The sequence below is a fragment of the Symphalangus syndactylus genome, chromosome 7 (assembly GCF_028878055.3).
Source record: "Symphalangus syndactylus isolate Jambi chromosome 7, NHGRI_mSymSyn1-v2.1_pri, whole genome shotgun sequence".
NCBI classification, from domain to species: Eukaryota; Metazoa; Chordata; class Mammalia; order Primates; family Hylobatidae; genus Symphalangus; species Symphalangus syndactylus.
The window spans coordinates 62,967,650-62,991,249 of NC_072429.2; the positions used below are offsets into that span (position 1 = coordinate 62,967,650).

The following is a 23,600-nucleotide window of genomic DNA, read 5'->3' on the forward strand; positions in this document are numbered from 1 at the left end:
CAATAGATTGGTTGTAGAAGGCAAGGAGATGGGTAATTTATTTAATCCTTTGAATGAATAATGTATCGTAAGTAAAAAGTCTGACACAGAGCGTAGTTCAGCAAAAGCTGCATAGGGCAGGAGTGTCACAGAGGAAAGGAGCTGGCTCTTACTGAGTACTTGCTCTGTCCTTGTTTAAGTGGGGAGCTCAAGTCTTACAACCCTGTGGTACCACTAACGAAAACAGACAACATGTGTCAAAAACAATGTTAAATCAAGAGTTAGGTAAATCCATCCTATTTTTAACAGATTTGAGGTCATAGACATCTAGGTGATGATGTCTGAAAGTTATTAATCTTATATTGGAAATTTGGGGAGGGATCAGAATAAGAGAAGATTTGAAAGGTATTCATGTAGAGGAGATAATTTGAGTCATGGGATAGCTAAGAGACAAAGAATTGTGGAGGTGAATATTATTGTTCATGCAATGAAGCAAACTCCAGAAATTGTAGATTTACAGTTGTGATATAGATAGGGCCTATAATGGACAAGAGAGTCTGGGTTATGCTGAGGTAACAAGTATACCCCAAAATCACAATGGAATTTCACATTTCCATCAGTGGTTGAACAGATGAAACTGATCTACATGTACTCTGAATTAAAATTCACAGTGATTCTGATTAATGCATAGGACAAGAATGAAAAAGCTCTTGAAGTCTATTATAGTCTTATGGAGAAACAGAATTATTAAATAAAATAGCATTCTATATATCCCAAGAATTTTCTAAGCAACACTAAATTACAATGTATCATTATCATTCTTGTTGTTTGACTAAACTTATTTTTAATTTAGACAAAATTATTGAGTTATAATCATTTCATCAGAATTCAATAATTATTTGCTAAATGAAAGAATGAGAAAAGCTAATTCCTCCAAAGAATTTGATGGTCAGGAATAAATCGCCTCTTCTGTAGCAAGTCTTCCAGAGTGTTTGAAATACTGTAAAAGCATATATTTTTTTTCATAATAAAAGGAAATAACTTTACTAATAATGATAGAAAATACAGCTATCCTCAAAACATATAATCAAGTTTAAGAGACAAGTCAATCCACAAAATAATTTCTAATTATTTAAAACAATAAAGCATTTTCTGCTTAGCATAATCAGGCGAGTAGACTCTGGGTTTATACTTTTCTTTTTGAGTAATAAGCAGTCCTTGAGATTGCAAATAAATTATTGGAAGCAGCCAGTGAAAGAAGTGATTCTGGAGAAATCTTCCCTGGTATGCTCCTAGCACCCTGCCAGAGAGAAGTATTAAGATGTTAAAAGATTGCAATTTGCTAAGAAGACATGATACAGGGAATTCTCATTGTAACCAAGCAGTTAGATTAAAGTTGTTAGTTTAAAATGTTTGGAGGGGCCAGGCATGGTGGCTCACACCTGTAATCCCAGCACTTTGGGAGGCCGAGACAGGCAGATCACGAGGTCAGGAGATCAAGACCATCCTGGCTAACAGAGTGAAACCCTGTCTCTACTAAAAATACAAAAAAATTGCTGGGCATGGTGGCGGGTGCCTGTAGTCCCGCTACTGGAGAGGCTGAGGCAGGAGAATGGTGTGAACCTGGCAGGCGAAGCTTGCAGTGAGCCGAGATCGCGCCACTGCACTCCACCCTGGGCAACAGAGCAAGACTCCATCTCAAAAAAAAAAAAATGTTTGGAGGATCCTTCTTAGAGGAAATAGACATTCTAGAATAAAAGTACACTATTCAGAAGGAATTATTCATTTTAATACTTATTTATTTTAAATGTTTATTTATTATAGGGTTTTTTTGAGTAAGAAAAATATCTTGAAATTATTTTAAACTGACTTGAGGTTTTTTACCTTAAAAAGTAGAAATTCTCTTCCATTAGCAGTTTTATTCCCATCCTTCCCACTATATGCTGTCATCACAAATTCTCCCTTCCTAAAGAATATTTTTAAAAATCTTGTACATGGTCTTTTTAATTCATTCTAAAAATGGAAATTTCTGAATTCTGATTTCAATTCCTAGCATATGTATCTCTAATGAATAACTTCCATAATAATTACAGTGCTTCTAGTGGCCTTTTATTTGCCTTAGAATTCTGTGTTTCTCAATTCTTTCCATTTAAGTACCCCTAATGAAAGAAAAGAATGAATACATAATCATAAACCATAATTGTAATCGGAGCTTCAAATTTAGGTCTTAATTTTGTCTGAAACAGCATGCCAATTTTATCCATGTCTATTCTGTTTTATTGTAAAAATGATTTAAATTACTTTTCATCAAACAAATTCAGATATGTCCTAATTGTCTCCAGAGCTTTTCAAAATATCGCTTGTAGCATACCAGCAAATAATGTGTTTCTAACAAAAGGTAGGGCACTCATAAAGTTGGAGAACTAAAGGCAAGTGGAAGATAGACCAGTGCCTGCCAGATCCAACAGCTTGGCTGCCAGCACTGAGGTCCAACACAAAGTGCTCTTCCTTGCCAGCCTCAGACCAAGAAGAACCAAGTTCCTGGTCCCGAGTTCTCTCAGAGTTCAGGAATGATGTGTTTCCTGCTGGGCTGGACAGCAAGCCCTTGGACACTTACATGCCACTGACTTTCAGCCTTCCTCTGCAACTTCTGCCCTGTGGGCCAGTCTCTGTGACAGTTCACTATTGATCCTGGTTTACACTCCACTTTTCCTCTGGGGTGACAAGACTCCTGTGAGCACCCCATGGATTAGACTGAGCCAGCCCAGTCCTGCTTCAGCCCAGTCAGACCCTCTGCCTGATATGAGCTCCACTGGTGAGTCTGCAGACTAAGCCCAAGTTCAGAGTGAGTGTTCATTGGCCCTACCCTTTACAACCAAGCAGCTTGGCCACCTGTCACCTAGGATGAGAGTCTTCCCTGTCCTGGTCTTTCTTGTTCCCTTCACAGTGCAGCCTGCTCCCTTTGCATACACTGGATGTGGCAGTGTATACCAGATGGCCATGAGATTAGCTGGACTTGTGAGTGATTACCAGTAAATTGCTGATGTCAGAGAGGCAACAGACCAGCTTATGCAAGGAGTCAGATCCGAAGCTGAGAGACTGGGATTTACTACAACATAACTAATACTTTGAGAAAGAAAAGGACAAGATAAAAATGGTATTCAAGGTGATACACTAGTAGCAGAATATAATGCAGACAAAGGATGAAAAAGACTGGAGAGAGAAATATAGCATGAAAACAAATCTTTAATAATATACTATGGGCCTGAAATAAAATGGTGGTTCTATAATGAAAGCAAGAGATAGACATATTTTGAAGAAAGAAATCTCTAGACCTTGATGGTGGATTAAAGATCAGTCAGTCATCAATGAATTTTGAAACCACATATTTGCCAGTTGCTTTTCTGGGCCCAGAAGAGACAGCAATGAATAAATCAGAGCCCCTGCCCCCCACCTCAAGAACTGTCATTCTAAAGGGGGAAACTAATCATGGGATAGGCATTGGGTATCACCTAATTTAGCACATTCTCAAGCTTTCTCCCTGCATGACTTCCTCATAGAGGCTAGAAAGCCAGGTACTTCCTAATCACTGATGCCTGTAGGGGGCCAGCTGATCGGTTTAGACCCCCTTTCTTGATAAAAGGAGCACTTCCTAGAAACTTTTGCTTTCTTGATAAGAGGAACAGACACAGCTGGTGCCGTCCCATTTTCCCCCTTCCTGCCTAGAACACAGAAGTAATATCTGGAGGTACTAAGGGGCAACAAGCATGAAAATTAAAAGTTAATACACTAAGGACAGCTAAGGAGGAAGATAAGAGAGTCCTTGATAGCTGTGTGAGCAACTGGACTAATTTGGCAGCCACCTCACTCTTCCTGTTATATAAGAAAAATAAACCCCACTCCTGGTGCCAGCTGCTGAAATAGAGCTCTTCATTGCAAGCAACCAAATCCAACCCTGGGGAATTACACAGAAAAGGAATCTAATAGAAGAATACTGAGTGGCTCACAGAATCTTCAAGAGGGCTAAAGAATAAGTTTCAAACTTAAGATTCCAGGAACAACATATAAAACCTTTCACAGAACTGGCCTGATGAGGAAATCACCAGCTCATCGCAGCAGGGCCCCAGGTGCTACAGCTTGCACTCTTGCTACTTTCCCACCAGGAACATAATTGTACAGCAAATAAGGTGATACCAACCTGGCACAGTCATCTTTGCTGTCACCCTAACCAGAAAATGAATTCCACAGGGAGCCTACTATCACACCTTGCTCTCTTCTAAATTGCACAAGTGCCTGTGCCCTTAATGGAAAGAAATTATGTAGCTTGTTCAGCTCCTACAGGAGGAAACATTCTTTGTCCTACAAAGATTCATAAGGTAATTTATTAAACTCAAAAAGGGATTCAAATTGTAAGAATCCCAAATGAATTGCAAATATATATCATTGTGGTGGGTTGTTTGCAAAAATGATTACAATTCTTCTCTCCCCATATCCACATCCCTTTACAATGTAATCTGTAGCTCTTCCCCTTAAGCAGTAGAGACTATTTCCCCCACTTCTAGTGTTTGGGCTGCTTTGACCAAAGGAATGAGGCAGAAGGGACATTGTGCTAGTGCCAAAACCAAACCTCAAGAGAACTGGTACATTTCTGTTCTCTCAGGAATCCTGTTATCCACCCTGTGAGTAAGCCTGGGCTGGCCTGCTGGATGATAAGAGAAACCTAGCCCCAGTGCCCAGTTACCCCAGCCAACAGCCAACCAACCCCCAGAAGCAGAGCCACCCACCTGGCCACTGACACATGAGCAAACCCAGCCTAACCCAGATACCACCCATTTGAGCTCAGTCCAATTGGCCCACCCAAAGGATTGTGAGCTCAATAAATGTTTGTTTTAGTACTAAGTTTGGAGTGATTTTTTATGCCATAAAAGCTAACTGATACAACTACAGACAGCAAAAACAAGCAAGTTGATAAATAAGATAATTTCAGGTACAGAAGGGATGTGAAAAAGATCATGTAGGGTAATTTTGTAGAGGTGATAAGGCCACTCAATTTGTCAGAGAAGTCCTCTCTGAGAAGGGGACATTTAAGGTAAAACGAATTTAAAGAGAAAAAACTATTCAAAGACTATTCAAAGATACAGAAGAAATGTATTCCAAACAGAAGAAAGAGCAAGTGCAAAGCCCCTGAGTCAGGACTGGGGATACTCAAAGGACGGAAAGAAGGCCAGTGTGGCTGAAAAATAAGAACAAGATGGAGAGTCAAGGAAGACTTCATCAGAGAAATAGGAAGAGGCCAGATTTTGTAGGGCCCTCTGGACTGCGGTTCGGAGTTTAGATTGTACTTTTTTAAGGTATTTTGATTGTTATATATTTTAAAGAGATCATTGTGGTTGCTCTGAGGAGGATGGGTGTTAGAACAGCAGGAGTGGAGGTAGGAGCCTTGCTGCTCTACTAGTTGGGATGGAAACTTATGGTGGCTTACATGAGGTGTGTAGCCAGGAAAATAACAATAAGTAGATTGGTTGGGATATATTTGTGGTATGGAACTGTTGAGACTTACTATTGTAGGTTATAGGATAAAGAAAGGATTCAAGTTTGACCTTTAGGTTTGGGTATGAGTGAATGGTAGGACCATTTACTGATATGGGGAAGGCTTGAGAAGAGGAGAGTGGATGAGGGCTGACATCTATAACTATATTTCAGCTATGTTATGCTTGAGACACCTGTGGATTTCAAAATGGTGGTGTCAGGTAGACTGTTGGCTATCTGAGTCTGAAGCTCAGGCTGGGATCACATCTGGAGCTGTATGTAAATTTGAGAGTAATACGCTTGCAGATGGCACTTTAAACCACATAAATATGGTGGGGGAGGGACTACATAACTGGAGATAATTTTCTAGGAAGAGAATTTAAAAACAAAAGAGAAGAGAGCCTAAGATAAAGTCCTTGGGCTTTTCAAGCAAGGTCTTGTAGAGGAGGAGAGCTTCCAAAAGAAACTGATCATGTGTGATCAACAAGGTAAGAGGAAAACAAGGTAGGAAAGGGTCCTGAGAGCTTCGAGGAGGGGGCACTCTAAGGAAAGGTGGCGGTTAGGCTGGGTGAGCACCCCGATGGGGTATATAAATCACTGCTTGTGCAAGAGGGAGGTCATTGGTGAGCTTGACCATTGCCACTACAGTGGAGTGGTAGAAGACAGACCAATTAGGGAGGGTTGAGGAAAGACTAAGGGATGAGAGAGGTGGGCAGCTCTTTGCTGGAATGTTTCTGTGAAGGGGACCAGAGGAGTGGTACAATGCCAGAGGAGGGCTATGAGATCAAAGGGAGGATGTTTTCTGAGATACATGATACTAAGTTGTATTTGTGTGTTTAGCAGAATGATTCAACAGAGAGAAAGAAATAGATTATCCAAGACAGGAAAGGGATAATGCTGAATGGAAGATGTTAAGAAGGTGAAAGAGGATGGGACCCTGAGCACAGTGGAATGGCAGGAGCAGGGACACTTCTTTCATAGAAGCAGAAGGAAGGCAGACGATGTGGTACTTGATGCAGGTTGTCTGGATGAATTATTGAGAACATAGAGGAAGCTTAGGAGATTCAAGGAGAAAAGGATAAAATCATCTCAGAAATTAAGAAGTAAATTACTAGGGAACTGTATTAGGATTTTAGCGCCATGTTGGATGCCCACTTGGGACTTGAGATCATTCATTTTTAAGTCCATTCCAGTGGCAGTGGAAATTAGAGGAAGTCGTCAAAAATTATTCCGGTGAGGACCAAAAGAGCATTAGAATTCCAGAATTGAGAAAAGATGCATATTTGATGGGGAAAATTGAAGAAAAATTATGGAGTTGTCAGTTTTTCACATCTTGAGCTCCAGTTAGCAATGTCCTGTAGATATCTAAAAATACAAGGCCAGAAGACAAGTGGGAGGGCCAGTGAAGTGCAGACTTAACAGTCACATGATTAGGAATAAGATCAGGAAGAGCTGAGCAGCAGAAACCACCGTGATACAAGAAAGTGAGCTTCAGACATATGGACCTGTGTTGTAATTGGGCCCAAGGAGCTAAATCATGTAGGTTGAAATAGAGCCCTTTTTTTCCACATTCTCAGAAAACTTGGAAAATCCCTTTATTTCATGAATTTCTTAAAAACCATTATATTCCAACAGTCTGAGAGTCTGGCTTTTAAGAATAAGAAAAAAAATGTATCAATCCTTGCTTTACCCTCTCCCCCAAAAAAATTATCCAAAATTTCCAAATTCAGGATATTATCCTCCTTTATGAAAAGAAAGAGAATATGCAGGTGATTTTATAACTCTATAGAGTCAACTAAAAACCTGAAAATAAAGGAGTGGACTTTAAAGAGGTTAGAAGGGGTAGAGGACAGGGAGGGAGAGAGGAAGTCAACGATTTACAGAGGGCCTGCTGTGTGCCAAGCCCAGTCCCTGGAGTCTGATCCTAGACATCTATCTGTAGGAAGCAGTATGGTAGAGTGAAAGGAGTGAGGACTCTGGAATCACACACACACCTGGAAGTGAATCTAAAGGCCCCTATTAATTAATTGTGCACACTAGGGTGAGTTACTTAACCTTTGAGCTTGTGTATTGTCTGTGAAATGGAGATAACAATAACCCACTCTCCTGGAACAGCTCAATGAGTACGTATGTTAAGTGCTTATCCAAGTACCCTTTAAATGGTAGATATTCTAGAAATGCTTGTTTAATTCCCTTTCCCTTTACTTCCAAGACAGAGGATACAGTATCTGAACAAAAGCTGAAAAGCAAAGAATATTAAAATTAAGGGAGGCCCATGTACATCTAGAGATGTAAAGTCAGTAACCATCTCTCTTCCTCTAAATCTCATTCCATGATATTCCTCCCCAATATTCTTATTTCCCTACACCTGCACCTTCAGGCTACTAACACTAGCTTCTGACCTGACACGATGATTACAGAACTTCAGACCTCAACCTAAAAGTTGGTTTAGTGTCCACAGCCTTTCCCTTTGCCAAAGCCATAGCCTGTGTGCCAGCTCCTTCCTGGGCCCAGCTTCCTTCTATGGTGAGATCCTAATATTGCAGCTGTTTATTCTAATCTTCAAAACATGAAGGCCTAGCTTCCTGCACCAGTCAGACCTTGGGCCCCTCTCTGAACCTCAGCTCCATGCTTAACCTTCTCTGGACTCCTCCATCCCACACTGATCTCTGTTGCTCTCCAGTTATGTGTTTGCTCTTTTGCACCCAACTCCCTTCCATATATTTTGTTGCAGTCTTCCCTGACATTTTATCCTGTAAGCATTGTCCGCTGTGGAAACATTGTTTCTGTAAGATTCCTTCTTCAGTCTTTATAACACAAAGTTCTGCCTTTGGACTGGCTTCCTATCCCAGGGAATAACTTAAAATGAAATATGCACCATAATTTGCAATTATAGTCACAGCATAAAGTCACAAGTTGACCTGCCAATGGATATTAAGTTCCTTATCAAAGGTGGATGAAATGTGCTTTAATTCAAAAATAGCAGCAGACATAAGGCAACATGATGGGACAGCATTGCTCTGTAGGAAGAGAAATTTGCAAGACAGGATTTTAAATGGTCTAAACTTAATAATGTATGAAATGGCATTTTTGTTGTAATTTTAAGCTTTGTAAGTAGAATCTATAAAAATATCAGGGGAAAAAATGTCAAGAAGGCTAAAGGAGAAACATGCATTATAAAATACTGAAAGAAATAGACCTTTCTATAGACTCATAGAAATTAGAAATAGAAAAAGTCATCAGTTCACCTTGCTCATGTCCCTGTCAGTAACTCATTCTCAAGGGTTTGTCCCGTCTAATTTTAGATGACCCAGGAGTCTTGACTTCAGGAACTTTATTTGTAAAACTATTCTCCTGTCAACAAACCTTCAGAAATTGTCACCCCTTGCAGCTCTTCAGCCTAAATTTTCAACTTCCCAGTAGGTTCCAATGGTTTCCTTGGCCTTTCTTAGCTGTAACTGCAGATACAGTATTAGAGGGAGGATTTTCACCTCCTTGTCAGGTGTACCTTTAAAATGCCTAAGCAAGGTGAGACCATCAGAGCCAAAATGGGCATGCTGTCTCTCTCTCTCTCTCTCTCTTTTTTTTTTTTTTTTTTAGACAGGGTTTCACTCTGTCACCCAGGCTGGAGTGCAGTGACACAATCTCGGCTCACTACAACCTCTACCTCCCGAGTTCAAGCAATTCTCCTGTCTCAGCCTCCTGAGTAGCAGGATTACAGGTGCCCATCATCATGTCCAGCTAATTTTTGTATTTTTAGTAGTGACGGGGTTCACCATGTTGGCCAGGCTGGTCTCAAACTCCTGACCTCAGGTGTTCTGCAAGATGTGCATTCTCTAAAGATCATTGGGACTGCTACATAAGAATTCAAGTCCTGAGGGGTGGAGCCAAGATGGCCAAATTGGAACAGCTCCAGTGTACAGCTCCCAGTGTGAGCAACGCAGAAGATGGGTGATTTCTGCATTTCCAACTGAGGTACCGGGTTCATATCACTGGGCAGTGTCGGACAGTGGGTGCAGGACAGTGGGTGCAGCGCACCGAGCATGAGCCAAAGCAGGGCGAGGCATTGCCTCAGCCAGGAAGCACAAGGGGTCAGGGAATTCCCTTTCCCAGTAAAAAAAAGGGGTGACAGACGACACCTGGAAAATTGGGTCACTCCTACCCTAATACTGTGCTTTCCCAACAGTCTTAGCAAACGGCACAACAGGAGATTATATCCCCCACCTGACTTGGAGGGTCCTATGCCCACAGAGCCTCGCTCATTGCTAGCACAGCAGTCTGAGATCAAACTGCAAGGCGGCAGAGAGGCTAGGGGAGGGGCGCCCACCATTGCTGAGGCTTGAGTGGGTAAACAAAGCAGCCAGGAAGCTCAAACTGAGTGGAGCCCACTGCAGCTCAAGGAGGCCAGATTGCCTCTGTAGACTCCACCTCTGGGGGCAGGGAATAGCCAAACAAAAGGCAGCAGAAACCTCTGCAGACTTAAATGTCCCTGTCTGACAGCTTTGAAGAGAGTAGTGGTTCTCTGAGCACACAGCTGGAGATCTGAAAACAGACAGACTGCCTCCTCAAGTGGGTCCCTGACCCCTGAGTAGCCCAACTGGGAGGCACCCCCCAGTAGGGGCGGACTGACACCTCACACGGCTGGGTACTCCTCTGAGACAAAACTTCCAGAGGAATGATCAGGCAGCAACATTTTCCGTTCACCAATATCCACTGTCCTGCAGCCTCCACTGCTAATACCCAGGCAAACAGGGTCTGGAGTGGACCTCCAGCAAACTCCAACAGACCTGCAGCTGAGGGTCCTGACTGTTAGAAGGAAAACTAACAAACAGAAACCACATCCACACCAAAACCCCATCTGTACGTCACCATCATCAAAGACCCAAGGTAGATAAAACCACAAAGATAGGGAAAAAACAGAGCAGAAAAACTGGAAACTCTAAAACTCAGAGTGCCTCTCCTCCTCCAAAGGAATGCAGCTCCTCACCAGCAATGGAACAAAGCTGGATGGAGAATGACTTTGACGAGTTGAGAGAAGAAGGCTTCAGACGATCAAACTACTCCAAGCTAAAGGAGGAAGTTCGAACCCATGGCAAAGAAGTTAAAAACCTTGAAAAAAAATTAGACGAATGGCTAACTAGAATAACCAATGCAGAGAAGTCCTTAAAGGACCTGATGGAGCTGAAAACCACAGCATGAGAACTAGGTGACAAATGCACAAACCTCAGTAGACGATTTGATCAACTGGAAGAAAGGGTATCAGTGATTGAAGATCAAATGAATGAAATGAAGTGAGAAGAGAAGTTTAGAGAAAAAAGAATAAAAAGAAATGAAGAAAGCCTCCAAGAAATATGGGACTTTGCAAAAAGACCAAATCTATGTCTGACTGGTGTACCTGAAAGTGACAGGGAGAATGCAACCAAGTTGAAAAACACTCTGCAAGATATTATCCAGGAGAACTTCCCCAACCTAGCAAGGCAGGCCAACATTCAAATTCAGGAAATACAGAAAAGGCCACAGAGATACTCCTCGAGAAGAGCAACTCCAAGACACATAATTGTCAGATTCACCAAAGTTGAAATGAAGGAAAAAATGATAAGGGCAGCCAGAGAGAAAGGTCAGGTCACCCACAAAGGGAAGCCCATCAGGCTAACAGCTGATCTCTCAGCAGAAACTCTACAAGCCAGAAGAGATTGGGGGCCAATATTCAACATTCTTGAAGAAAAGAATTTTCAACCCAGAATTTCATATCCAGCCAAACTAAGTTTCATAAGTGAAGGAGAAATGGAATACTTTACAGAAAAGCAAATGCTGAGAGATTTTGTCACCACCAGGCCTGCCCTAAAAGAGCTCCTGAAGGAAGCACTAAACATGGAAAGGAACAACCGGTACCAGCCACTGCAAAAACATGCCAAATTGTGAAGACCATCAAGGCTAGGAAGAAACTGCATCAACTAACGAGCAAAATAACCAGCTAACATCATAATAACAGGATCAAATTCACACATAACAATATTAGCCTTAAATGTAAATGGACTAAATGCTCCATTTAAAAGACACAGACTGGCAAATTGGATAAATAGTCAAGATCCATCAGTGTGCTGTATTCAGGAAACCCATCTCACGTGCAGAGACACACATAGGCTCAAAATAAAGGGATGGAGGGAGATCTACCAAGCAAATGGAAAACAAAAAAAGGCAGGGGTTGCAATCCTAGTCTCTGATAAAACAGACTTTAAACCAACAAAGATCAAAAGAGACAAAGAAGGCCATTACATAATCGTAAAGGGATCAATTCAACAAGAAGAGCTAACTATCCTAAATATAAATGCACCCAATACAGGAGCACCCAGATTCATAAAGCAAGTCCTTAGAGACCTACAAAGAGACTTAAACCCTCACAGAATAATAATGGGAGACTTTAACACCCCGCTGTCAACACTAGACAGATCAACTAGACAGAAAGTTAATAAGGATATCCAGGAACTGAACTCAGCTCTGCACCAAGCGGACCTAATAGGCATCTACAGAACTCTCCACCCCAAATCAACAGAATATACATTATTTTCAGCACCACACCACACCTATTCCAAAACTGACCACATAGTTGGAAGTAAAGCACTCCTCAGCAAATGCAAAAGAAGAGAAACTATAACAAACTGTCTCTCAGACCACAGTGCAATCAAATTAGAACTCAGGATTAAGAAACTCACTCAAAACCACTCAACTATGTGGAAACTGAGCAACCTGCTCCTGAATGACTACTGGGTACATAACAAAATGAAGGCAGAAGTAAAGATGTTCTTTGAAACCAATGAGAATAAAGACACAACATAACAGAATCTCTGGGACACATTCAAAGCAGTGTGTAGAGGGAAATTTATAGCACTAAATGCCCACAAGAGAAAGCAGGAAAGATCTAAAACTGACACCCTAACATCACAATTAAAAGAACTAGAGAAGCAAGAGCAAACACATGCAAAAGCTAGCAGAAGGCAAGAAATAACCAAGATCAGAGCAGAACTGAAGGAGATAAAGACACAAAAAAAACCCTTCAAAAAATCAATGAATCCAGGAGCTGGTTTTTTGAAAAGATCAACAAAATTGAGAGACTGCTATCAAGACTAATAAAGAAGGAAAGAGAGAAGAATCAAACAGATGCAATAAAAAATGATAAAGGGGATATCACCACCAATCCCACAGAAATACAAACTACCTTCAGAGAATACTATAAACACCTCTACACAAATAAACTTGAAAATCTAGAAGAAATGGATAAATTCCTCCACACATACACCCTCCCAAGACTAAACCAGGAAGAAGTTGAATCTCTGAATAAACCAATAACAGGCTCTGAAATTGAGGCAATAATTAATAGCTTATCAACCAAAAAAAGTCCAGGACCAGATGGATTCACAGCCGAATTCTATCAGAGGTACAAGGAGGAGCTGGTACCATTCCTTCTGAAACTATTCCAATCAATAGAAAAAGAGGGAATCCTCCCTAACTCATTTTATGAGGCCAGCATCATCCTGATACCAAAGCCGGGCAGAGACACAACAAAAAAAGAGAATTTTAGACCAATATCCCTGATGAACATCGATGCAAAAATCCTCAATAAAATACTGGCAAACCAAATCCAGCAGCACATCAAAAAGCTTATCCACCATGATCAAGTGGACTTCATCCGTGGGATGCAACGCTGGTTCAACATGTGAAAATCAATAAACATAATCCAGCATATAAACAGAACCAAAGACAAAAACCACATGATTATCTCAATAGATGCAGAAAAGGCCTTTTGACAAAATTCAACAACCCTTCACACTAAAAACTCTCAATAAATTAGGTATTGATGGGATGTATCTCAAAATAATAAGAGCTATCTATGACAAACCCACAGCCAATATCATACTGAATGGGCAAAAACTGGAAGCATTCCCTTTGAAAATTGGCACAAGACAGGGATGCCCTCTCTCACCACTCCTATTCAACATAGTGTTGGAAGTTCTGGCCAGGGCAATCAGGCAGGAGAAAGAAATAAAGGGTATTCAATTAGGAAAAGAGGAAGTTAAATTGTCCCTGTTTGCAGATGACATGATTGTATATCTAGAAAACCCCATTGTCTCAGCCCAAAATCTCCTTAAGCTGATAGGCAACTTCACCAAAGTCTCAGGATACAAAATCAATGTACAAAAATCACAAGCATTCTTATACACCAATCACAGACAAACAGAGAGCCAAATCATGAGTGAACTCCCATTCACAATTGCTTCAAAGAGAATAAAATACCTAGGAATCCAACTTACAAGGGATGTGAAGGACCTCTTCAAGGAGAACTACAAACCACTGCTCAATGAAATAAAAGAGAATACAAACAAATGGAAGAACATTCCGTGCTCATGGGTAGGAAGAATCAATATCGTGAAAATGGCCATACTGCCCAAGGTAATTTATAGATTCAATACCATCCTCATCAAGCTACCAATGACTTTCTTCACAGAATTGGAAAAAGCTACTTTAAAGTTCATATGGAACCAAAAAAGGGCCCGCATTGCCAAGTCAATCCTAAGCCAAAAGAACAAAGCTGGAGGCACCATGCTACCTGACTTCAAACTATACTACAGGGCTACAATAACCAAAACAGCATGGTACTGGTACCAAAACAGAGATGTAGACCAATGAAACAGAACACAGCCCTCAGAAATAATGCCACGTATCTACAACCATCTGATCTTTGACAAACCTGACAAAAACAAGAAATGGGGAAAGATTCCCTATTTAATGGTGCTGGGAAAACCGGCTAGTCATATGCAGAAAGCTGAAACTGGATCCCTTCCTTACACCTTATACAAAAATTAATTCAAGATGGATTGAAGACTCAAATGTTAGACCTAAAACCATAAAAACCCTAGAAGAAAACCCAGGCAATATCATTCAGGACATAGGCATGGAGAAGCACTTCATGTCTAAAACACCAAAAGCAATGGCAACAAAAGCCAAAATTGACAAATGGGATCTAACTAAACTAAAGAGCTTCTGCACAGCAAAAGAAACTACCATCAGAGTGAACAGGCAACCTACAGAATGGGAGAAAATTTTTGCAATCTACTCATCTGACAAAGGGCTAATATCCAGAATCTACAATAAACTCAAACAAATTTACAAGAAAAAAACAAACAACCCCATCAACAAGTGGGTGAAGGACATGAACAGACATTTCTCAAAAGAAGACATTTATGCAGCCAAAAGACACATGAAAAAATGCTCATCATCACTGGCCATCAGAGAAATGCAAATCAAAACCACAATGAGATACCATCTCACACCAGTTAGAATGACCATCATTAAAAAGTCAGGAAACAAGAGATGCTGGAGAGGATGTGGACAAATAGGAACACTTTTACACTGTTGGTGGGACTGTAAACTGGTTCAACCACTGTGGAAGTCAGTGTGGCGATTCCTCAGGGATCTAGAACTAGAAATACCATTTGACCCAGCCATCCCATTACTGGGTATATACCCAAAGGACTATAAATCATGCTGCTATAAAGACACATGCACACGTATGTTTACTGCGGCACTATTCACAATAGCAAAGACTTGTAACCAACCCAAATGTCCAACAATGATAGACTGGATTAAGAAAATGTGGCACATATACACCATGGAATACTATGCAGCCATAAAAAATGATGAGTCCATGTCCTTTGTAGGGACATAGATGAAGCTGGAAACCATCATTCTCAGCAAACTATCGCAAGGACAAAAAACCAAACACCTCATGTTCTCACTCATAGGTGGGAATTGAACAATGAGAACACATGGACACAGGAAGGGGAACATCACACACCGGAGACTGTTGTGGGGTGGCCGAAGCAGGGAGGGAAAGCATTAGGAGATATACCTAATGTTAAATGACGAGTTAATGGGTGCGGCACACCAACATGGCACATGTATACATATGTAACAAACCTGCACGTTGTGCACATGTAGCTTAAAACCTAAAGTATAATAAAAAAATAAATAAATAAAAATAAAAAGAATTCAAGTCCTGATTTCATTCTTTCCAATATTACAAACTATCCCAAAGGCTTAAAAATGTATATGTTGGGCCAGGTGCAGTTGCTCATGCCTGTAATCCCAGCACTTTGGGTGGCTGAGGCTGGCAGATCACAAAGTCAGGAGTTCGAGACCAGCCTGGCCAATATGGAGAAACCCCGTCTCTACTAAAAATACAAAAATTAGCTGGGCTTGATGGCACACGCCTGTAGTCCCAGCTACTCTGGAGGCTGGGGTAGGAGAATCACTTGAACCCAGGAGGCAGAGGTTGCAGTGAGCGAAGTTTGTGCCACTGCACTCCAGCCTGGGCGACAGAGCGAGACTCCATCTCAAAAATAAATAAATAAATAAATAAAATATCTACATTGGCCAGGCACTGTGGCTCACACCTGTAATCCCAGCACTTTGGGAGGCTGAGGGGGTGGATCACGAGGTCAAGAGATTGAGACCATCCAGGCCAACATGGTGAAACCCCGTCTCTACTAAAAATACAAAAATTAGCTGGACGTGGTGGCGCATGCCTGTAGTCCCAGCTACTCTGGAGGCTGAGGCAGGAGAATCACTTGAACCCAGGCGGCAGAGATTGCAGTGAGCCGAGATCGCACCACCGCACTCCAGCCTGGCTACAGAGTGAGACTCTGTCTCAAAAAAAAAAAGTCTACGATACATTTTGCTTCCCACTGTCTGGAAAGTTAATTGAAAGACATAATAAATGCTACCAGTTATTAAGTGGCTATTACATGCCAGGCATTACACCAAGTGCTTTATATACATTGACTCTGACCTGCACAGCAGTTACTCACTTCATTCTACAGATGAGGAAACTGAGCGTTTCCTCGGGTCTCCAAGCCAGTTGAATGCATGTTGGAGCCACTATTTAGGTCATCTGTCTAAAAAAGGCTTGCATTTTCTGCTGCTCGGGGCCATTACTACAGCACCTTTGTCAGGGTTTGTTGGTACCTGGTCCAGGGCTCTCCAAGTCCAAACAGGAGGTCCTCTCCTAGCCCAGGAAGAATGTGAGGGAGCAGAGCACTGCACTCCCAGGGGACAGGCTGCCTCTACCAGTCCTGGAGAGAAGTTGGTGAACATTGCAGTTCCTTGTGTACAGGCTGATTCTGAGGAAGGGATTGGCACATGTATTTAACTTGAAGGAATAAGGAACTTAGGCTCAGAGGCCAGGGAAACACCAGAGTACAGAGTGGGGTAGAGAGGTCCCTGCTTCTCTAACTGCGAGCAAGACAAAGGAACAGCAGCCTGATGCACAATGACCACATTTAGATTGCCAACCATTCCATGGTGGTTTCAAGGATGCTGGACCCATTCAAAGCTTTGAATCAGGATCAGAACAGACTTACAGGACCACGTGTCATAAGGATGCTGACCCAGAACTTCTCCCTGACACAGGACGTAAGAGAATGTTAGGACTCATTCCTACAGGCAACTCACTAATCCCAAATGCCCCATCTACGGCGGGGGGTGGGAATGCCACAAGGCACCAGAGTCTTCATCACTCAACGTGACAAGAGAGGAGTTGGTCTCCCTAGGAAGGTGAGTCATTAATACCTCCAGCTCTTCAGCCTTCAGAATTAATCCTGCATTTCAGCTTCTTAAGTCTTTATGGATATAAAACATGCTGACTAGTCTCATCCTCAGTTTGCTTAGTTTTCTCTCTCATTTGGAGGGAAATGTTAAGAATCATTAAACGAGGCTGTCTGTTGCTACTGATTTGCAGCTGTGTGTCTACTGAGATAACACCAAGTGGAAATCTGGACACTTCAGGCCCCGATGTCTGTTTCCTAGACAAAGACTATGGTGATTAGATTGGAGTTCTTGAAACAACACACCAGCACAGCTTTTGAAACTTTGTGGCAGATTTTAAATTGGAACTCATATTGACTGAGCATCCAACCTTACAAGTGAAGCACTGGAACTAAGAGAGTTGGAAGACAACTAAAAGAATAGAAATTGCTTATTTGGGGAAATGGCTTTATTTCCCTCATCTTCAGGGGACAGTAAATCTGTTTCTAAGAAGGGGGATGAGGCAGACATGGGTTGTAATCCCAGCTCTGTGCTTACAATATGTACGACTTTTGTTAAGGAACTTAAGTGCCCTGAGACTGTTTCCTGAGCTATAGTAATAACAGCTTACACCATGCTTGTGAAGATTAAATGAAGTACCTTGCTTAGCACGGTGTGTAGTGCTTAAATACATGCTGAAAACCCTTCTTTGATTAACTAAACAAAAGAACACAGCAGCTTGTTAGGATATTTTTATTTGAAAGGTACTACATGATCCTGGGACCCTCATTAGAAATTTTTAAATATTTCACTTCCAGAGTAAAATTCAGAGGCAAAAGAAATGAAATATAGCATGAGATGTAGAATTGCTTTTGGAAAATTTCAACTAATTTTTGTCAACTAATATTCTTTAAAAATTAGTTCAGGTTCAGTGGCTCACACCTATATTCCTAGCACTTTGGGAGGCTGAGGAGGGAGGATCACCTGAGGCCAAGAGTTCAAGACCAGCTTAGGCAACATAGCAAGACTCCATCTCTACAAAAAATAAAATAAAAAATTAACCAGGCATGATGGTGCACCTATAGTCCCAGATATTCAGGAGGCTGAGACAAGAGGATCACTTGAGCCTAGGAGTTCAAGGCTGCAATAAGCTATGATCGCACCACTGCACTCCAGCCTGGGCAACAGAATGAGACTCTGTCCCTAAAAAAATAAAAATTAAAAAGTTAAAAATTAGTTGATTCCTCTGAGCTCCCATTTCTCGCTCTATAATTAGAAAATGTTTGTCATGCTTTCATCTCCTCCTCTCTGAAAATGTCTACCAAGCTTCTCATCATTGGAAGTTATCCAAGTCTGAAATTATCAAGGCACCGTGTGAAAAGCCAGTGAAGTGCACTGTTTAACAATGCAGTTGAACAATGGTCACACCTGGATTTCAGCCCCTCCTGTACACTTTCCAGCTCTGTGATGGGTAGTTAAACAATCTAAGCCTCCATTTCCTCATCTACAATATGAGGAGGATATCATAGTACATATCTTACAATATTATCTTGAGGATTAAATGAGATAAAGTAGCATAGCATCTAGTAAGAAATCATGTTAGCTATCATTATTATTCATAAGTAATTCACAACACATGTGACTGCTTCATAACACACTACTTAAGAAGAGGGTGTGAATCTGATAATACACTATTCTCAAAATTTCATAAGCAAAAAAAGTATGTAAGTAAATATGAAAAACCACATAGAAGGCATATTCTTTTTTTAGCATTTATCTTTCAGTAAATATGACAGCAACATTTTCCCTCTTACATATAAATCACATATAAATGATTGACACTTTTTACACCAAAAAGAAGCAGTTGTTTCCCATCTATTCAGATAGCTTTCTCTGATTTAAAGAAGTTTTTGGCCGGGTGCGGCAGCTCATGCCTGTAATCCCAGCACTCTGGGAGGCTGAGGCGGGCAGGTCACTTGAGGTCAGGAGTTCAAGACTAGGCTGACCAACTTGAGGAAACACCATCTCTACTAAAAATACAAAAATTAGCTGGGTATGGTGGCTTGTGCCTGTAATCCCAGCTACTCAGGAGGCTGAGGCAAGAGAATCACTTGAACCCGGGAAGCAGAGGTTGCAGTGAGCTGAGATTGCCACTGCACTCCAGCCTAGGTGACAGTGTGAAATACCATCTCAAAAAAAAAAATTAAGTTTTCATTTCATATATACATTCTTAGAATAATACATAGAGCAGCTACAAATAACAGCATACATTACAAAGAAACTTAAAACTATCCTGATCAATCAGTTTAATCAAACCAAGTTTTCAGAAATGTCTATCAAATTTAACCTGGGGCTACAGATAGCACCGTCCACACCTAGAATTGCCAACCAACATATTCTGGTTGGCCAGTGTTGTAGGAAGTCTTATCTAGAAAACAAAACTCATGAATTTCCAGACCCAAAGTGGAAAGAGATTAACTCTTGCCCTGAAGATAAATCACTTCCCAGTGTTTTCACTTTCAGACTTCTAATATTTTCCCTGCCTTTGACTGTAACCAGATCTGTTACATGTCTAGAATAAGGATAATTAATTACACTATGATTCTGAATTAAAATGAGAACCCATAGGCTAGGATCTCTTCATTGTAACCCCAATGGCATCATCCACTTTACATGACTGGTGATGACTTTGCTGACATCTAACATATCTTTGAAGAACATCTTTAAAGCCTGAGAAGAGGCTCGATATAAATTAGGTTGCCGGTAAGTAATCCAAGAGAAGTAGAAACACGTACTTCTCTGGCTGCAAATGAAGTTGTTAAGCCAGCAGCTGTTGCCAGGCTGATTACAGCATTAATCAGTGTTAAGAGTCTGACATGTTCTGGCCGGGCGCGGTGGCTCACGCCTGTAATCCCAGCACTTTGGGAGGCCGAGGCGGGTGGATCACGAAGTCAGGAGATCGAGACCATCCTGGCTAACACGGTGACACCCCATCTCTACTAAAAATACAAAAACGAAATTAGCCGGGTGTGGTGGCAGGCGCCTGTAGTCCCAGCTACTCGGGTGGCTGAGGCCGGAGAATGGCGTGAACCCGGGAGGCGGAGCTTGCAGTGAGCCGAGATGGTGCCACTGCACTCCAGCCTGGGTGACAGAGTGAGACTCTGTCTCAAAAAAAAAAAAAAAAAAGAGTCTGACAGGTTTATTCTTTCTTTTTCTCCCTAGGATATATAAATAGCACATAGGTAGGAACCTTTTAATGCAGCAACTACAGAATGATTAAGAAAGCAGTGCCTGCCTTCTCTCTGCTCAAACACTCACGTGAGAAAGAACTCCACTCTTACCTATTGATCACGGTGCTATAGAAGTAGACATTATTTTTGAGAACTCATGGACACAAAGTAGGGAACAACAAACACTGGGGCCCACTTGAAGATAGAGTGCGAGAGGAGGGAGAGGAGCAGAAAAAATAACTATTGGGTACTGAGCTTAGTACCTGGGTGACCAAATAATCTGTACACAAGCCCATGACACAAGTTTACCTATATAACAAACCAGCACATGAACCTAAATACCCCTGAACCTAAAATAAAAATAAAAGTTAAAAAGACCTACTATTTGATAGCAAACGAGGTGACAATTGTCAGTAATAACTTAATTGTACATTTTATAATATCTAAAAGTGTAAACTGGATTGTTTATAACAGAAAATATAAATGCGAGGGGATGGCTGTTCCATTCTCCATTATGTGATTATCACACGTTGCATGCCTATATCAAAACATATGTACCCCATAAATATATATACCTAGCATGTACCCACAAAAACTAAAAATTAAAAAAGAATAATTTTTCTTAAAGAAAGAAATAGACATTGTTTGTTCTTCCAGTTATCAAGTGACTGCTGTTTCCTAACACTGTTGGTTTTTCTCTGTCTCAGTATCCTTGTTACATTAGGAAACAGCTAAATCAGGACCCTTCGAAGCTTCCAGATCATCATAAGAGCATCTGCTGGTGCAGTAGAGTCTTGGGGTGAAGGATTTGTATCTACAGAACCCCTGAGTCACAGTATCCACCCTCTGCTTCAAATCATCTATTAGTAGAGGACTCATTGACCTGGGAAAAAGTTCATAGTTGAACAGCTCTAGATAAAATAATGTTATTATTTGTGTTGAGTCAAAACTGGCCTTCGGGAATCCCACTCTTTTGTACAAGTTCTGTACTTGACAGCAGTGGAAGTTTCAATATAAAAAATAGAAATATCCCCAAAGATGGCCTTTGATGAAGAATCCCTTGATAGGATTAGCTGTTACTTCAAACTCTCGGCAGGAGGGTAGGTACTGAACATGAGGGAGGCCTGAAAATAGGTGGTAGGGCCCCAGACACCAGACTGGGGTTCTGGAACAATTTTTTAATTCCTGGGTAACCCAGCACAGATTACAGAACTAGAAGAAATAAGAAGTTGTTGTTTTAAGGCAGTTAATTTTTAAGTTATCTCTGGAGTGGTTTTTTTTTAGTCCAACAGTATAGATAAGTGAAACATGCACATATATTTAGTTTCAATAAAACTTCATAGACTAACCAAAGCCTATTCCCAGATTTCTTAGACAACCTTCAGACCAAATTTGGAATCCCTGGAATGGAATGCTCCCAGGCCCCAGTCTTACAAATTTAGGGCTACATCTCCCAATATTTGTCCCAAGTGATGCTCCTCTTTATGCCTCTCTCTTATTATTCTCTCTGTTCGGAATGCCATCTCCTACCCCCTTTCTTCTTACCCAGAATCTACCCATCCTTGAGGCCCATGCCATGCTCCCCTTCCTCTAACAGACCTTTCCTCTCCTCCTAGTGCTGCAGTCACCACCAGCAATAGCCATATGTGGAATGGGCTTCAGAAAGGCCTTTGCTACCAGGGTCTCACCCCTCTTCGGCTCCCAATAGCATTCTTTCACAGTTGTTTCATGACACCTGGAGCCTCCCTGTTATCATGATATGTACACTACCAGGGTCTTCCCAAAAGTGCTCTGAGGAACTGTGTTTCCCTCATCTCTGCATGCCCTGTAGTGCCTCAGACTGTCATGGGCAGCATCGCCAGGTCTTTTTCCAATCCTTCTCCTTCTAACTCCGTGGTATAGGCCTGGCTTAGATTAATGATGCCATCAGAACTGGTATCACAACCAGGTCTTTGTGCTCATCTTATTCTCGCACCTGGAAAGCAGCATGAGAGCAGTATCCGCACACGTGCAAGTCCTCTTCATAGGAAAACCCGAGTCTTCTGAAAGCTCAGGACTTGAGTCAAATGGTCCTGCTCCCCGCTTGATTCCTGAGTTCAGTATTAAATGTTTCCTAACTGGATGCACCTGAGCAGACTATTAACCCCTCTATGTTATGTTTTCTTCATTTAAACATTGGAGTTGTTCCAATCTTGTAACGTTGCTTTGTGTTTTAAATGCCATGTATATTCAACACCCATCTAGTGACCAACACATAACACATTCTATAAAATGTTGGGATAAAAAATGCTCTAGTGTCTGACTATTGTTATGTTACTGCAGATCCACTCTGCCTCATTATGACCTTGTTGAGTGGGACTTCTTGTATTTATTATTACCTTTTTTTGCAAAGAGGAAAATTCTAAAATAATTTACTATTTAAATTTAACTCTAAGAATTCTTATATTTGAGGGAAAAGCTACCGTATTGAGAGCTTGTCTCCCTAGTTTCATATCAAAGTCTATGCTCCTCTCAAACATTACACTAGAACAGAGTTCATTAGTCATTCTCTTTGTCTTTCTCCTGAGGTTGTTATTTTTGGTCTTAATATTAAACGAGACTAAACACTAACAATTTAACCTCCCTCTCTTTTCACAATAGCAATGTTCGTGTCCTTAAAACTGAATGCCACACGGCTGACACAGTGCCGTTGGCAGACTTTACACCTTGGTCCTGTTTGCTTTGGAAAGACCAAATGGAAAATAAAGTCTGTGCATCACTCAAGCTGTTATGCCTCATTCTTACTGGAAAAAAAGAAGGTGATGACTGATTTATCCAAACTTGGTTAAGACATCTGGTCTATTTTATATCCTTCTCACAATCAAGGGGCACAGTTTTATGGCCAAAAAAAAGGGATTATGATACATCAAGCATTGTAATAAGCAATACAATAGCAGGAGAGGACATTCGAAAATCTCTATTTATAGTCAAGACACTATTATTAGTAAGATTTTTTATGCCAAGATTGTAAAGAGTGAGTGTCTATAGCCTGAAGACTAGGTTGTACAATTGACACTCTGATTTGGTTCTTGAATATGTTATTAGACACAGAAATAACTCTTTGGAAAATTGGTTATTTTGAAGATGAAAATGATACATTCAACCCATGCAAATTCTAACACCACCAGCCCAGCAGGGTGGGACCAGCAGAGTGAGCCAGGAATGGTACCCTATCAGCAGAGGTCCCATGTCCTATGTGCTGGTTTATCTCTTACAAGGAGTAGACATTGAGTACATTGAAGT

The 23,600-nt window shown here is 41.1% G+C and overlaps 1 protein-coding gene and 1 long non-coding RNA gene across 3 annotated transcripts in view; one reads left to right on the plus strand and one right to left on the minus strand.

The window, feature by feature from the left end:
- Positions 1-20,717, plus strand: part of LOC129486455 (uncharacterized) — a 45,382-nt gene extending 24,665 nt beyond the window's left edge. Inside the window, exon 3 of one of the 2 annotated variants that reach the window (XR_008658987.2) lies at positions 20,311-20,717. This is a non-coding gene — a long non-coding RNA (uncharacterized lncRNA). Of the gene's footprint in view, positions 1-9,321; positions 9,443-20,310 lie in introns of those variants that run through there. The other variant, XR_008658986.1, reaches the window with a different exon arrangement.
- Positions 1-23,600, minus strand: part of RP1 (RP1 axonemal microtubule associated) — a 71,934-nt gene that overhangs the window by 34,171 nt on the left and 14,163 nt on the right. The gene's annotated exons all lie outside the window — the stretch shown is intronic.